The sequence below is a fragment of the Ambystoma mexicanum genome, chromosome 11 (genome assembly GCF_040938575.1).
Source record: "Ambystoma mexicanum isolate Mex_15411 chromosome 11, UKY_AmexF1_1, whole genome shotgun sequence".
Lineage (NCBI taxonomy): Eukaryota > Metazoa > Chordata > Amphibia > Caudata > Ambystomatidae > Ambystoma > Ambystoma mexicanum.
The window spans coordinates 1,257,678,622-1,257,695,901 of NC_090934.1; positions in this window are offsets into that span (position 1 = coordinate 1,257,678,622).

Sequence of the window (17,280 nt, forward strand, 5' to 3'; positions counted from 1 at the left end):
TTCCAGAGATGCAGTGGGAGCCCCTTTTCTCCACCTATCTGGAAGCGGTGGGCGGCATGCGATATGCCCCCGTCAGGAAGAGGGCGATGCAACAAAATTCATTGGGGGTTGAAGGTCAGCGCATTTTTGCCAGCTTGAAAGCAATACCTGTGGCCGACGATAACCACCATGTCTACAAGGAAGCGACTCGTCGCATTGTGAAGAGGTTCACGAATAAGGAGAACGTGGTACTGCACAGGCTGAGGTTCTACACCCGCAAACAGGAAGGGAGCGAACCCGTGGACGGCTACGTCACCAGGATGAGGGAGCTGGCTTCCCTTTGCGCCTTTGGCGAAAATACAGAACAAGTTATCTGCGACATGCTCGTCGTTCACACTAACTTTAGGAAAGTCCAGGACAAGTTCATCCAAGAAAAGGAGGTCACCCTTGACAAGGCCATCCAAATCGCCAGGGCAGAGGAAGAAACCTCCAGCAGACGCAAAGAGGCGGGAAGTCACCTGCCTGTGCCCAAACTTGCGGCGCTACAATGGAGAGGGCGCAGAGACAAGCAGTCCCGCGACAGCCCCAGAGACAAAGGCCCCAGGCAAAAGGAGGTGCCGAAATGTTATAGATGCGCCAGCACCAAGCACATGGCGAATGATCGCGACTGCCCTGCCAAGAATAAGGAGTGCTCCAAGTGCGGACGCATTGGTCATGTGGCTCTAGCATGTACATGGCGGGAGAAAACCGTTTCCCGCGTCGATGGCGACTGCGCTTCGAGCGATTATGACGAACTACAGGACAGACCCATGGTTGTCATGGTCAACGCCCCCCATGCCAGGAGGGAAAAGCCCCACTGAACCATTAAAGTGGACGGAATGGAAACACGTGTCATGGCAGATTCGGGATCTGACCTCACTATTCTGCCCATCAACACGTATAAGGAGATGATGGGACAAGCACAAGTAGAGATCAGAACGACCAGGCAAAAACCGACGGTGTTCGGAGGTGCAACTGTCGACCTACTAGGCTACATCAGAGCCCGGATCGACTTCAAAGGGAGGTCTACCACTACCAAAGTGTACTTCTCACCCAAAGGCCCAGCCGTGCTGGGATGGGACGATCAACACAAACTCAGCATAAAACTAGATCCCAGCACTCCGGAACAGGTACTCATGGTCTCCTCAGGAGCAGCGCAAAATTATAAGGAGATTTTCCCGAGCCTGTTTTCCGAGAACCCAGGTAAAGTGAGAAACTTTGAACCACAAGATACGCCTGAAACCCAACGCGGTCCCGGTGAAACACAAAGTCAGGGCAGTACCTGCCACGGCGAGACCCGCATTGGATGCCCACCTCCGGAAGATGGTCGAAGAAGGCACCATCGAGACCGTGGAGTCTTCAGAGTGGCTGAGTCCAGTGGTGTTGGTCAAAACGAAATCCAGCAACGACCTCAGAATATGCATCGACCTGAGAAGCCTGAATCTAGAGGTAGTCACAGATAGCTTTCCTCTCCCCAGCATCAACGAGATTGTCCTCATGATGAAAGAGGCGGCAATCTTCTCGAAGCTGGACATGCGTGACGCCTATCACCAGATTCCCCTACACAAATCCTCCCGCCCTCTGACAGCGTTCATCACCCCTTTCGGCATCTTTCAATATACCCGCATGCCATTTGGGTTGTCGTCGGCAGCGTCCACATTCCAGAGGGTGATGAACTCTCTACTTAAAGGACTCACAAATGTTTCTTTCTTTCAAGACGATATCCTCGTGTATGCAAAAGACAACAAGACCCATGACAAAGCTCTCAGGGCAGTCCTGAGCAAACTTCAAGAAGCGGGCGTTCATCTACGCCACGAAAAATGCGTCTTTGGAGTGAGCAAGGTAGAATACCTTGGATACTGCATCTCAAGTGAGGGCGTCAGCCCCAAGAAGAACCTCATGGAAGCCATAACAGGAGCCCCGGCTCCGATGTCCAGAGAGGAACTATGCTCATTCCTGGGCCTAGCCGAGTACTATGCTAAATTCGTCCCGAGGTTCTCCGAGACCCCGTCCCCCATGAGGGAGCTTCTGAAGAAGGGGGCAGCCTACTCCTCGGGCCCAGAGCAAAACGAAGCTTTCAGTGAAATCAAAAAGAGAATTCTACATGCGCCATGCCTGAAACCGTTCAACCCTGAATGGGACACCTGGATTACCACAGACGCCAGTGCATACGGCCTGGGGGCCACCTTGACCCAGAAAAAGGGAGACACTGAAAACATTGTGGCGTTTGCATCAAAGGCGCTATCATCATCGGAGAATAATTATTCCACCGTTGAGAAAGAAATGTTGACATGTGCCTGGGCCGTCGACTACTTCAGATCTTATGTTTGGGGCACGAGATTCAGGTTGGTCACTGACCACAAACCCCTCATTCACATGCTGAGCCTGGGCGGTACCAAGACCGCCACCCCGAGGCTGGCCAGGATAGCCGCAAAGCTTCAAGAATATACATACGAGATAGTGCACATTGCGGGTTGGAAAAACGCACAAGCGGACTGCATGTCCAGACTCCTGGACCAAAATGCCCCTGGTACCACATTCTTGGAAGATGAGTGTGTCGTAGCCTCCATCAGTGACTTGAGGAACGGCGAGTACATGGACCTGAGTGAGCGCCACTGGCAGGAGGAATTCGAGCAGGACGACGGCCTACAGCGCGTAGGTGTCTGGGTTCGCGAAGGGTGGCCCAACGAGAGAGCGATCCCCGAAGGCCTGCGTCCTTACTGGAAGGTCAACGAGGAAATCACCACCATGAACGGTCTCATTCTCAGAGGCGATCAAGTCATCCCGCCCAGCGGTATCCGCAAAGTGATACTGTGCAGAGCACACTCAGGCCATCTGGGGTGCAACATGACCAGACGCAGGATACGCGAGGCCTACTGGTGGCCGGGCATGGATCAGGACATACGACAAATGGTCGAAAGGTGCCATGAGTGCACCAACAGCGACAAGCGCCTAGCCAAGAGGCAAGCTCCCATGCTGCCCACCGAAGTCCTCAAGGGGGTGTGGCGCAAACTAGGTTTGGATTGCATTGGGCCTTTGGACAACATGCCCCCAGAACACAAATACGGGATAGTCATGGTCGACTATTTCTTCAAATGGGTCGAGGTTGACTTCACCGCAGACATCACCACAAGCACAGTCATCGAAGTACTCACCGCCGTATTCCAGCGGGAAGGCCTACCAGAAGAACTTGTCACGGACAACAGAGTCCAGCTGGTCTCTCGAGAAATGGAGAAATTTCTCAAACTCAACAACATTCGACAGCGGAGAGCGAGTCTTTACCACCCACAGGCCAATGGCCTGGTTGAGCGGGCAAACCGCTTCATCAAAGGGGCGCTGCAACTGGCGCATGCCTCGGGCCTAGACCCGTACAAGACAGTCAAGGAAGCTGTAGCAGCCCACCGCATCACCCCCAACGCCATCACAGGTGTTTCGCCATTCCATCTGCTAAGGGGGAGAAGGGCAGCATCCACACTGGTACCACCGTGGCTCCACCAAGTGAGGGCTGACAAAGAAGTGGACATGGAAGACGTAGTTTTCCGCATGCAGTGTAACAAAGAAGCCATGAAGACTCAAGGGGACTTGCGTCGAGCCACTCGCCACACGGTAGTTAACAAAGGCGACCTAGTAAAGATACGCCTTCCCCACAAAGACACTTCGACTGGCTCCAGATACAGCAGTCCCATAGAAGTCCTGGAGAAAGGGTCAAACCACATTTGCACCAGCGACGGAAGGAAATGGAATCTAGAAAGGGTGGCCATGTACCGCAGGAAAGGATCCGTTGAACAGCCACACTGGGAAACCGGAGAAGATCAAGACCACCAGGAGGCATCTGAAAACTCTCACCTCTCAGAAAGAGATAACTCGGAGTCACACCACGGCAACGAGTTCTCTAGCCCCAACTCTTCAACCCCACTCAGGGAGTCACAGCGAAGAGCAAGACAAGGAGAACCCGAATCACCTGCACCCCTTCAAGAGCGTTCCCGCAGTCCTGCCCCATGTCCAGATCGGAGTAGACCACAGAGAGAGAGAAGGAGACCCAGCAAGTTTGCAGACTTTGTCATGGAACGACCATCCATCCTTTTTCCCAATAGAGGAGGTGTGTGGGAACGTCACGTGATCGCGAGAGCGTGGTCTCGCGAGATCTGGACTTAACGAGATCTCGTGAGCCCGCGCTCCGCGCGACAACGTTCCCGCCAGTGTCGGCGAAGCGCCAGACCAGGAGGTCGACTGCGAGGGCTGCTCCTGATGAGGAGCCATCGGAACTGAGGCCCTGAGAGCCTAATGACACCAGCTTCCAGGGTATAACTCCAAAGCCATAGGAGGCCACATGGGAGCCCTGGAAGCTTGCAGCGTGCCATCTTTGTGCACATCTTGCCCCCAGTGACGCAACTGGTAGGGCCCTGAACTGAACTGTGAGTAGTTCCCCCGTTGCAGCATACCAAGTTTATACTCGCCTGTTTGTCTTGTAATAAAGACAGTTAAAGCCCACTGCAGCATCCTGTCGTCCTTTAAGGCCACAACACGTTCTATTTGTCATTCACATTTTAGTTATTTTGTTTATTCTTAATTAAATTTGTAATCTGCTTACCTCAGCTGGTAAGAAGTCCCAGAGTAATGAGGCAGATGACCTTCTGCTCGTGTGTGTCTTCTAGGCTCTCAGTTACAAATAGAGATATGGCTGTGTCTATTGATCTTTTTCGGGTATCTGGATAGAAGAAATTGGATACGTGTAATGATAGTAAAGCACTGCCTGTAAGCGCATGCTGTATTTCAACTCTATACTCCCTAGTGAGCGAGTTGTTATTCTAGCTTACCTCTCAATTACCGTGGTGCCTCTTGTGCACGAGTTTTGCTACTGCTGGTGGCCCGAGAACGCCAGTTGGACTCACTAAAGTGAGGACAGGAACTGTGGCACGTCTGCACTTCCGTGTGGTGACGTCACATATAAACAAATGACATCACCTCGCGGCGGTGGCAGCGCGTGTATAATGTAGCAGAAAAAACCCAGTTAAAGGATGCTGTAAATTGATTAGCCAATGATTAGGGGGTATGTAGGTAGGGGGGCCCCCATGCTCACAGTTTTTTCTTACAGTGTTCAGGTAATCCTGTCAGCGTTAGTCAAGCACTTACTCTTATGGTGCCCCACGTTATCATATCTTTTCTTACCAATAGACAACAAAACAACACTATATTACAATATATGGTCGGATTCCAAAATTGGTTCAGGGCAGTTCTCACTCTGTTTCCTCCTCAGTAGGTAGCACCCTAGTGTATAACACTGATCAACCTTCCTTGGCCAAAAACACGCTCTTACTTTTCTTTCTATTCTCAAATTCTTACACTGTATTGTAATTTGAGTTTACGTGTGTATCATTAATTGTTAGTCCCATTTGAGGCCCCTGTAGCAACAGTTTGTCAAAGTCAAAATGGTCCCATACGGTATTACATCGAAATCTGTAGTGGCGTTGGGGTACTTGAGAGTTCAATCTGATACTCATTCTCAAGAATGTGAGCTGACTTAAAATGATAATCACCCTGTGGTAATCTGCAAGACCATGTGGCGGATCCAGTTGATGTGGGTGTATATATTTTTTGGTTGGTATCGAGTTTACAGAAAAGTCTCTAGGTGGAACTCCTCATTTATTCTGTATGGGCTCATGCTGTCCAATTTATCAATCCAGTAAAGCTCTCTCTGATCCAGGCTCCTTGCATGGTCACCTCCTCTTGGAACCCTCTGGAATACTTCAAGTATCATGTATCTCAATTGGGCTATTGTATGTCTTTTTTCTGTAAAATGTCTGGACACTGGGGAACGGTTATTGTTCGCCCTGATGTTGCTATTGTGTTCGTTGCACCTCTTACGAGCAGTTTGTCCCACATCGAAAAATCTGCAGGAGCAGCTTAATGCATAAATGACCAACTTTGTGTCACAGGTGGCAAAGTGTCTTTGTTTAATTTTTGCACCTGTCCGTGGATGTCTCACATAATCTCCTTTGGTTATATTATTGCAATTACTGCAATGTAGACGGGCGAAAATGCCCAGTTTTTTAGTTGTAACGGCATTTGCTTCTGGTCCTTGCTGCGTTCTGCCTTAACTAGTTGGTCTCTTAGGTTTTTGCCGCTTTTGTAGGCAATTAGCGGTGGTTCTGGGAATAGTTGATGCACTTGGGGCTACAATTGTATTATTCTCCAGTTCTTCTTTACGACGTGTGATTTGGTGGCTTTGGCTTGAATATTTGAGCGTGTACAGAAATGGAATCTCCTTATCCTTGGTTTTGTTTTTCAATAGGTCCTCACGGGTAGTATGTGAGGATCTATCTCTTGGTGCTTTTATAACTTTCTCTGGGTATCCTCTGTCTGTACATTTCAGAGCCATTTTGTCAATTTCCATAATCAGTATGGAGTCTTGTGAGATGATGCGTTTTGCTCAGGTAGATTGTCCCTGAGGTGCTTCGGATGATGGCTGGAGTAGTGTAGACTATTGTTTACGTCTGTTGGTTTTTTTAACAAGTTTGTGACAATCTCCCCTCCTTTTAGTTCTAATTCCACATCCAAGTAGAAGAGACAGAAGCGATATGCTTCTTAACCTTGGATTTAATTTCACCTGTTTGCAGCAAGTACTTTGCTGCAAATCCTGTGTGTGCAAATGTATTGCAAGTGATTACCTTGTGGGTTAATTTGGAAGCACCTTTAGCTGTGGGGCCAATATTCTTTCTTGTCTTTTGGGCATGGTTGGTTAAATCCGCATGGCTCTGTGATGTACCTTGAGGTGTCTCTCTCTCTCTGTGCTGCCGTGTTTGGAGAGGGAGAGACAAGAAAACCTGCTGCATTATCACATTTAGGTTTGTTGCCTAACTCTATTGATTTATGGCTTTTACACTTCAGGGTTTAATGGGGTGCGATTGAACATCGCTTACCTTTGTTGCACCGACCTCTTTATGGTAAACAAAAGGCCATCCATACTGAGCCTTCTCTCTGGCCCGAAGGTGGCTCAGCCTGTATCCATTCTCCCGGTTAGTGCCCGAGCCCCGGAGCTCTCGCTTAGTCGGCGCCCCTGGTAGAAACTATCCAGCAAGCTATGGGCGCCTTCTTAGCCGCCTCTCCGGGCGCATTCCTGTCAAAGGTCATGACCACTTTGGGAGGTATTTTGTTCTTTCCAAATAAAATTTCAAAGCGCTGGCTACATATAGGGTGTGCAATGTCTTTTCAGCCTCCGTAGAAGGAGACAGTGAAAACATTGGTAATGGCATATCCTTCAGGTGAAAACTGCGGACACCTTTGGGTAACATTTTTGGTTATGTTCTCAGCACCAGCTTTCCCTTGTGGAAGATAATATAGGGCTCTTCAATGCAAAAGGCCTCTCGTTCCATGATCAGTCTTGTGGATGTGACAGCTACCAAGAAAGCTGTCTTCAGAGTAACCCATTTTAGGTTTGTGGAAGCCATTGGTACAAAGGGCCTCCGCATGAGAGCTAAAAGTACATCTTTCATATCCCATGGGCAGTGCAGGTTCAGCCCTGTGGGTAGAGTTTCATTAGCCCTGTAAAGTGCCTTTTGACCACTTCATTAGCCAAAGAGAAGTCTGTCCCTCCCCTGTTCAGATATGCACCTATTCCAAATATGTACGGCATGTGTCTACTGACACGCCTGTTTCCGCTAGGTGCATAATGAAGGACAGGATGACATCATGTGGCGCCTGCTGAGGCTCCTTATGGTTCTACAGACACCAGTGGCAAAAGCGGGTCCACTTACTAGTTACGTTGCTCTGGTGCTGTCCTTGCACGCAGTCATGATAACCTGGAGATTCTTATCCGAGAAGTAAAGGTGACCATAGGAGATCCTCAGGGACCAGGCTGCCAAGCTCAGCGATTCTGGGTTGGTATGTAAGACCATGCCACCCTGCTGCGAAAGCATGCTTGCCGATGTATCCTGACATTTCAATGTTTGTAGATCCGAGAATCAAATACTCCTTGACCAGACTGGCACTATTAGAATAATGTGACATCTTTTGTTTTTTTCAACTTGTGAAGCACCTTGCTCAACAGTGGGAGAGGTGGAAAGGCATACAGGGTCTGACCGCCCCAGAGACGTAGGAAGGCATCCCCCAGCAAGCCTTGCCTCATCCCTTTCCACGAGGTGTACAGTGTGCATTTTCTCTTTTCTTTGTTCGCAAAAACGTCTACCATCACTGTCCCCACACCTGAAATACTGGCATCAGCGTTCTGCTGTCGATTTCCCATTCGTGAGGTGCATGGCTCATCCGACTCAGTGCATCCGACCTGATGTTATCCATGCCTGGGAGATGGGAAGCCAGAGGCCAGATTAAATGATCTAGACACCCATATCTCTAAGGCCAAGTGGCAAAGGGTCACTGATTTTGTCCCACTCTGCTTGTTCATATAAAACATTGCAATGTTATTGCTGATGTAGATCAGAACTCGCCTGCCACCCAACTCCAGTAGAAAAGCTCTGAGACCAAGGAAGATAGCTTTCAGTTCCAATTCATTTATGCGGTGCTGAAGATCCTCCTTGCCCAAGTCGTGTATCTCGCACACATTCATCACTGCCCCCAACCAGCAAGGGATGCATCCGTAGCCTACTCGCTGCTCCGCTGTGGTAGTGTGAATGGGATCCCTGTTGTAAGGTGTTCCTCTTCCATCCATCACTGCAGCGAGTTGGGAATTCGATCAAATGTGTCTGGAGTCTCCTGATTCCATGCCAACTTTAAATACAACTGCAATTGTTGAATATGCACCCCGGACAGCAGGTTCACCAATATCCTTGATGCCGTCAGAACTAGGAGTTGTTGAAACTTTATAGCCCGTAGAGTGGCATTCCTGAGGAAGTCGTGACACTTCTTTTTAGGATTCTCCAATCTGTCTGCAGGGGCACAGACCCTCTTGTGCAAACAATCCCAATACATTGTAGCTTCTGTGTTGTAGTCATTATCGATTTTTCCGGATTTATGGTTAGGCCCAGCGCATGAGCCTGTTGCATCACCTTCGAGACTGACTGTCTGAGCCTGTGTCGGGGAAGAACCCCAAATGAGCCAGTTGTCTAGGTATGGGTATATATGTACACCTTGTAGATGGAGAGGTGCAGTAAAGGCATCCATACCCTTTGTGAACACTAGCAGTGCTGAGTTCAGGCCAGAGGGAAGCACTTTGTATTAGTAGTGTACCCCCCTGTGTCGCAGAAGCGAAGTAATTTGTGGTGCGTCCCCCAAGTGGGCATGTACATGTAAGCGTTTTGTCGGTCCAAGGTGCAGATCCAGTCCTCCTCTACTGTTGCGCCGCAGCCAGTGCAACATGCACGCATGCTCCCCCTTATATGGAAGCTGTATCCCGGCTGGAGGCAGTGGCTGGTCCTCTCTCTGGGGCTCTGAACCGCACAGATCGGTGGCCACCCCACTAGGAGACCACATCAATGGACGCACGCCATAATGTTGGAGGGTCCAGCACCAGCATTTCACACTGTCATGGCCACAGGCCCCAGAACACAAAAACCACACCATCTAGTGATGGGGGCAATGGGTCACTTGACTCACTTATGTCCCTTTGGGATCCATAAACACAGGGGCCCGGCTGGACTCAGTCCTGGCACCTTTGGCGCCAGGCTCATATAAAGATGTGAGCAGGAACACTTTATTTCAGTGCAGGAGTGCTTTTACTTTATTTCTTCATGTGCTGACTCATCGGGTGTGGCAGGGTGTGGCAGGCAGGCTGAACCTGGTGGGCGTGGCTTCAGAAGCTCAGCTATATAAGCTGCTCCATCCTAAAGGCCGGTGCTTCACGTTACTGTGCACTTACGTGCAACGTGACGCTCACCGCCGCTTGGACCAGTTTACTTACCTTTACCAGGCGTTCTCCTGCATACTCACCTCCAGGAAACCGGTGTTTCATCGCTTCATCTGCAGACTCATCTCCTGACATACAGTGATCTTGGTCCCACCACCGCAGCACCGCGCTCCGCATCCACGAGCTAGGACCCTGTGAAGAAGAAGAAAGACAAGGATAGAACATCCGTACTAGGGCCGCGACGCTTTGAACCCTGTGCGCCCCCTAGTTAACAATTTACCAGCTACTGTACTGCTGCAGCTTCGTTCCTCGTTCCCTCTGACTGACGCCTCGAGCTCTGCAGCTTCTGCCGGGCCGGCAAAATCACCTGCAAGGGAAGAAAGCAAAAGAGCAAACATCAAAAGTTGAACAGACAGCAATACAAGACAACGAACTTGACAATACAACAAAAACAGATGAGGAAAGACAAAGGCAAACAGGAACACTTCCCTGAAGTATAGTGGCTTAGTCACAGCAGGACTGGACTAACATGTGCAAGGGACCAGTGAAGGAACTCAGTCCAGATCATACAAGCACCCCTTCCAGAAGCAGCAGTGCGGAGTGCTCGGCAAAACTAATCAACAGGTGAGCTTTCCAGGGACAGCGCATCCCAGGGGTACCACGGTTTGGGAGAAGGGGTCTGGAAGGTGATCAGGCACACAAGCTGGCATACGCACGCTCCCTATTCTCCACGCAGGAGCAGTCACGAGTAGCATCACCTATTACCACCAGTCACCACATAAGCGCAGAGGGCGAAGTATGAGCCGAGCTACCTCACCCTCGGGATGGCTGCAACCTTGCCCTAACGCCTCCGCAGAGACCAGGTGAGCGTAAAAGAACAGGAAGCCTCTTTGATTCTCTGCCTGGGCGTTATGGAAACTTCTGAAACGGACCAGTTGGCCCGATTACTGGGAAAGTTACGGCCTGAAGTGCATGCCTCAAGACAGGAAACCAATGCCCTAAGGAGGAATATAATTGTGAACCGGGAGCGAACAGATGAACTAGCAAGGCAAATGCTCCAGACACAGGCAGGCCAGGTCCCAGTGCCAGGGTATGCCCCTCCTGCCGCGCCTCCACAGCCCACGCCAGTACAGGTGGTTCTTCCAGGGGGGGTTCCCCTGGCCCCGCCTGAACGCTTCACAGGCGATCCAAATAAGTATGCCATCTTTATGAATCAATGTTGCCTACATTTCTTGTGCAGACCTGGGGCATTCCCAAACTATCAAGCAAGAGTGGCATTTGTACTATCGTATTTGGGAGGTAGTGCAGCGGACTGGTCAATACCCTTGGTAAACCAGGATGGTCTTTTGCTTCGAGACTTCAGAGGTTTCCAGCGTGAAATGGAGAAACTATTTGCACAGCATACTCAAGGGCGGCTCTGGACAATGTACTGTTATCACTACGGCAGGGTAATCAAGACCTACTAAAATATATTGCTTCCTTCAATCGCCTGATAGCATAAACTAACGGCCAGAGGTGAAAAGAAGTACACTCTTTTACTGAGGCTTCCGATGGGAATTTAAGGACGTATTAGCCCAAGTAGTAAATCCCCTGGAAAGATGTGCTGAATACATCAACCTGACAGTGCAGCTCGATCACAGATTGCAGGATCGGAAGATGGATCGGCCAAGGCCGAGGGGCGGTCTGTCTATGTGCGACCCCGTGAGAATCAAACCAAATCACACGATCAGACTGAGCCAATGCAAATCGAAGGCTTGCGGAGCTCATTCACCAAGGCAGAAAGGGAGAAAAGAAAAGAGACAGCAGCAGCTTTGTTTGTACTGTGGTAAGGCAGGTCACTATCTCCGAGAATGCCTGGTGAAACCACCCAGGAAAGCAGTTGGAGCAACTGACAAGGGTGAAGAAGAAGAACAGGACTCAGGACATTCCAATGCCCGGCAAGCGTAGGGGTCCACTTGTCGAGCGGTGAAAAGGAATCTATACAGACCTCACATTTAGTCATCCCAGTCCTCCTGGTAAACCACAAGCAACTGTCGAAAATACATGCCTTGGAGGCATAAATTGACAGTGGGGCTGTGGGAAATTACATGGACCAAAATCTGGCTACCCGGATAGGCCTTCCTCTACGACCGAAGCAGGTTTCGGAAAACGTCACAGCAGTTGATGGATCTCAGCTATCATCCAGCCCAGTGATGCATTACACAGAGAAGGTCACGCTTCTGTGTCAGTACGGTCACCAAGAGGACATCACCTTCAATCTCCTCGGCGCTCCTCAGTTCCAGATGATATTGGGAATGACCTGGCTGGAGACCCACAATCCCAGGATTGGCTGACGTAAACGAGTTTTGACCTTTCCCCAAGACTGTGCCGACAACTGTTATGGCAAGGGATTCTTATTAAAAGGTTTTACCAACCCAGGTTCGTCGAAGAAAGAAACCATACTGGGCCTCACCAGTTCACTACCACCTGAATACCTGGATTACTAAGATGTCTTTCAAAAAGAGCAAGCGAACACCCTACCTCCGCACAGACCGTATGACTGCAAAATTGATCTGGTACCTGGAGCACAAGTTCCCTGCAGCCGGATTTACGCCCTAACAGAGCAGGAAAACCAGCATCTAAAAACCTACCTCGATCACTATCTGGCAAATGGCTTCATTCGTCCATCCAAGTCACCTGCATCCTCGCTCCTCTGTTTTGTGCCTAAAAAGGAGGGAGACCTGAGAACTTGCATTGACTGCAAAGCACTTAACCAGATCACAGTAAAAAATAGTACCCGTTACCGCTTATCACCGAGCTCTTGCATCAAGTCAAAAACTCTCATATATATACAAAATTAGACTTACGAGGAGCCTACTATCTAGTAAGAGTCAAAAAAGGAGATCAGTGGAAGACAGCCTTTCGGTCGAAATATGGCCTTTATGAATATCATGTTATGCCCTTTGGACTATGTAATGCCCCAAGGGTGTTCCAACTTTTCATGAATGATGTGCTCTGCGAACTGTTGGACGTCTGCGCTCTTGTCTATATTGATGACATTCTTTTCTATTCGACCACCAAGGAGGACCACGTCAACCATGTCTGGGCAGTTTTGGAGAAACTGCGGCAACACCGGCTATATGCCAAGTTGGAGAAATGCTTCTTTCATGTGACAGAAGTAGACTTCCTCGGCTTTATTCTCACACCATGGGGGCGTACGCATGGACACGCGCAAGATAGGTGCTATCCTTAACTGGCCCTCACCAACATCCATAAAGGGAGTACAGAGTGTACTCGGGTTCGCCAACTTTTATCGCCGGTTCATTCCAGGGTTCTCCCAGTTCGTCCATCCAATCACCTCTTTACTATAGGAAAATAAAAAATTTAATTGGTCCGCAGAGGCAGAGAAAGCCTTCCAGGATCTAAAACAAGCATTTACCACAGCACCAATTCTACAGCATCCTCACCAGAACTACCATATGTGGTCGAAACTGATGCTTCCAACATAGCAATGGGAGCAGTCCTGTCACAACGAGACCCCGAAACAGGTCAGTTGCATCCTGTGCATTGGCATTCTGGTCTCGCAAGTTTTCAGCCCCTGAATTGAATTATGCAATCACGGATAAAGAACTGCTATCAATTAAGGCAGCGTTCAAAGCCTGGAGACATTATCTTCTTGGAGCTAGACATACAGTCACCGTCGTCACGGATCATTGCAATCTACAATATCTGAAAACCGCTAAAGCGCAATCATCACGCCAACTCCGCTGGGCTCTCTTCTTACTGGAATATGACTTTGTCATCACCTAATGAACCGGAGTACGCAATGGAAAAGTGGACGCCCTGTCTTGCATGAGTGAGGGAGAAGAGGCATTCACTACACCAGACCCCATGGCCATCATCCCGGAAGGACGAATCCAAGGCATGATTGCCGCAACCACCACTCTAGACAACTTAAAATCTGACCTGCAACACTTGATGAGTCCACCAGCACAACAGGAATGGCCAGGGAAGGGAGACCGGTATACGATCGTGGGCAACCTACCATACTACCAAGGACGATTGTACATCCTGGATAAGAAATTACAGAATCAAATCATCGCAAGCTATCATGATTCATTAGTAGAAGGGCAAATGGGAATAGCCAAAACCCTAGCTAAAATAAAGAAAAATTACTGGTGGCCAACTTGGCGGAAGGACATTGTGCAGTTCATCGCAACCTGTGGCACCTGTGCACAACACAAGTCCCAAAAACGAAGTCCTGCAGGTCTGCTACATCCTTTAGAAGTACCCCCAGCACCTTGGCATATGCTATCAATGGATTTTATTACAGACCTTCCTTCCTGTAACGGATACAATACCATCTTAGTCGTCGTAGATCTCTTTTCCAAAATGGCCCACTTTATTCCCCTGAAAGGTCTCCCAACTGCTTCTACTCTGGCTACTGTGTTTTTGGAACAGATTGTCCAGCTACACGGGTTCCCATCAATATTGAGATCAGACCGAGGAACTCAGTTTGTCTCTGCATTCTGGAAAAGGTGTTGTAAAATTGCCAAAATCAACCTCCAGTTATCTACAAGCCATCACCCCCAAATCGACAGCTAGACGGAACGGACTAACCAGACCCTCGAGCAATACATAAGGTGTATGCTGCAACAAAACCGAGGATACCCGGAAGGACATACTTTGGTTAGCAGAATACACATATAACAACTCCATTCACATCAGTACGGGACAAAGCCCATTCTACATAGTGGGCCTCATCACGAGTTAGGCGGTAACGCTGGCGCTATTTGCGCTGGCGCTAATAGCCCTACCGCCAAACCCCCTGCCGCTATTAGCGCCATATCACGGGTTTGGCAAAAGGGTTATTGCCCATTCCCCATTGGACCCATTTGGGAATTCCTCATTCCCCATTGGGCCCAATGGGGAGAATTTGCGCTATTACCGCCGGAAGATTTCCCGCCGGCGGTAATCACACCGAAAATTGGCAATTTTGCCACGGATTTTCCGCCAAAGCCATGATCTGGAGGACCCTTAAATGCAGTGGTAATAGCGCTACCGCCACATTTAAGGGTTACCGTCAGACTCGTGATGAGGCACCGTGTATGGTCGACATCCACAGACATCCGTTTTTGACCCACTCGAATCATTAGAAATGCCTGCTGTAACGACCTTACACAAAACCATCACCCAGGTTCTTAAGGAAGCAGCAGAGCATTTTACCATAGCCAAAGAGAAACAGAAGCAGTTTGCGGATCGACACCAAAGGGAAGCTCCCAACTACCAAGTCGGAGACAAGGTTTGGTTAGCATCCAAAAACATCCCCCTAAAAGGACCACGGGCATTCCGTCACAGATATCTGGGACACTACACTATCAAGGCTGTGATCAACCCTGCAACCATGAAATTAGAATTACCGCCCCCACATGCGTATCTACCCGGTGTTTCATGTTTCCTTCCTAAAACCATTGAGACCAGGTACGCGGATTGATACTCCACCGGATCCTGAAATAGTTGAGGAGAACCAGAATACGAAGTTAAAAGGATCCTAGACTCTAAGATGGTCCGGTCCAAGTTATACTACCTTATAGACTGGAAAGGTTATGGACCCCAAGATCGGACCTGGAAACCCAGTGAGCATGTTGTCATGGTCATGAAGTCAGGGGCACAGGCATGCAGGGGTCGCATGTACAGGAGACCTGGGTGGATACTGTCCTGGCGCCTTTGGCGCCAGGCTCATGAACAAAAGTAAACAAGAACATCCATTTAACACCAAAAAGCTTTTATTATGGACATAGCACTTTAGATGCATTAACCTTGAACATTCCATCCATTAAGCAGGATGCATTAACCTTGAACATTCCATCCATTAAACAGCCCCAAGTGCATTCTTGGGTGTGGCTGCTAATGGATTGTCTTCGCACGTGCTCACTCTCTAGTAGTGGCAGGGTGTGGCTGGTAAGCCGGCCCTAATGGGCGTGCCCACGATCTCAGCTATATAAACTGCCCCGATCCTCAAGACAGACGCTTCGTGTTGTTCTGCACTTGCAAGCAGCGTAACTGTTATGCTCACCTGGACCCCACAGGGGCGTTGAACGGAACTGGACTGCTACAGATTCCACCAGCGTGACTCGTAGTGCAGTGATGGCTGACTGGACTGGCCCTCCTAGTTTCGTCTGCTTGACCCGTAAGAATAATCTCCTAAAGGTAGGAAAAAGGGAATCAGCCACCCGTGGGCGAGAGGATACACGCACTCAATTGTTCCCCACTGAACACCTCCTGTATTCCCTTTCACTTGTCTCACCTTATAGTTTGAAAATATGAGCTCTCCATCCTGCGTGGAAGGCAGGGGCGCGTTGAAAACCAGTTACTTCACTGGTCTGAAGGAGTTGGGCGAGTTCCAGACAACTGATGACTCCGAGGTAAGTAGCATATAGTTCTTTAGAGTTCAAAATGTCTGTTATTCACTCTTGCCCCTCTTTTCTCCCTTTTTTCTTGCAGCTTGAGCCGAGGGATGATCACCTCATTGGAAGCAGAAGCGCTTAGGTAAGAGTCTGTATTTCCCAAACTGTCCGGTGAAAAATAATGGTCCAAATGTATTTAACTGACTACCTTCTGTCTCCCTACAGGTGCGGCGTAAGAAGAAATGGTGTGCAGAAGAAGAATGCCTCAGGTGATGAACTCAAGTAAGTATCTTGCGGTAAAAGAAGATTGTCTTTGTTGGCAATTGGCTCACCTTTTTATTTGTTTTGGCTTTTCAGATGCCAGGATTTCGGCGACGAGGTGATTGAGGCTGCACCGGGTCGTGGAGATTCTGTGAAGACTGGTGAGTATGGCGCGGAGCTGCAGCTGGCGATGCGACGCGTTTGAATTTTAAGTCTTTTTCTCTATTCGATGGTGCGGCAGCTCTGAGAACTGCTGATGATCAAAAGGTAATGTCCTTGTTCTAACTTTTCCTTCTTCTTTCCCTTCTTTCTAGGATCTGGTCCGGAGTCGAGGCGGGCGTGGCGGAAGACAGGATGCTCGGCTTGCAGGCACGGTGAGTGTTACGCTGCAGAAGAAGAACGTGTGATGTTCATCGGGTGTGGTTTAAATAGCCTTCAAAGTAGTCCCAGGTAAGAAGTCCCAAAACCACACCCAAGCAAAAAATAGTCCCTAAAGAAAAGTAATCCCTTCCAGGCCTCACGATGGCCTATGCTTAAGTTCCTTGCAGCATGGTCTGCATGAGGTAAGTTTAACAATATGAGCCTGGCGCCAATGGCGCCAGGACCGCACCCATATAGCTCCTAACTGGGATTGTGGGAATCCCAGTGGGTGCTTGGATGCCTGTTTCCTGGGCAGATGGACTTGATCCTGATGTCCGGGGGCAGGCATCATGACAGTAACGCTCACTGTTGCCTGAGGTCAGAGTTACCTTTGAAGATCCTGCTTCCTGGACATCCTGCTTCCTGCCAGCATACTTACCAACTGGGGGAAGCTGT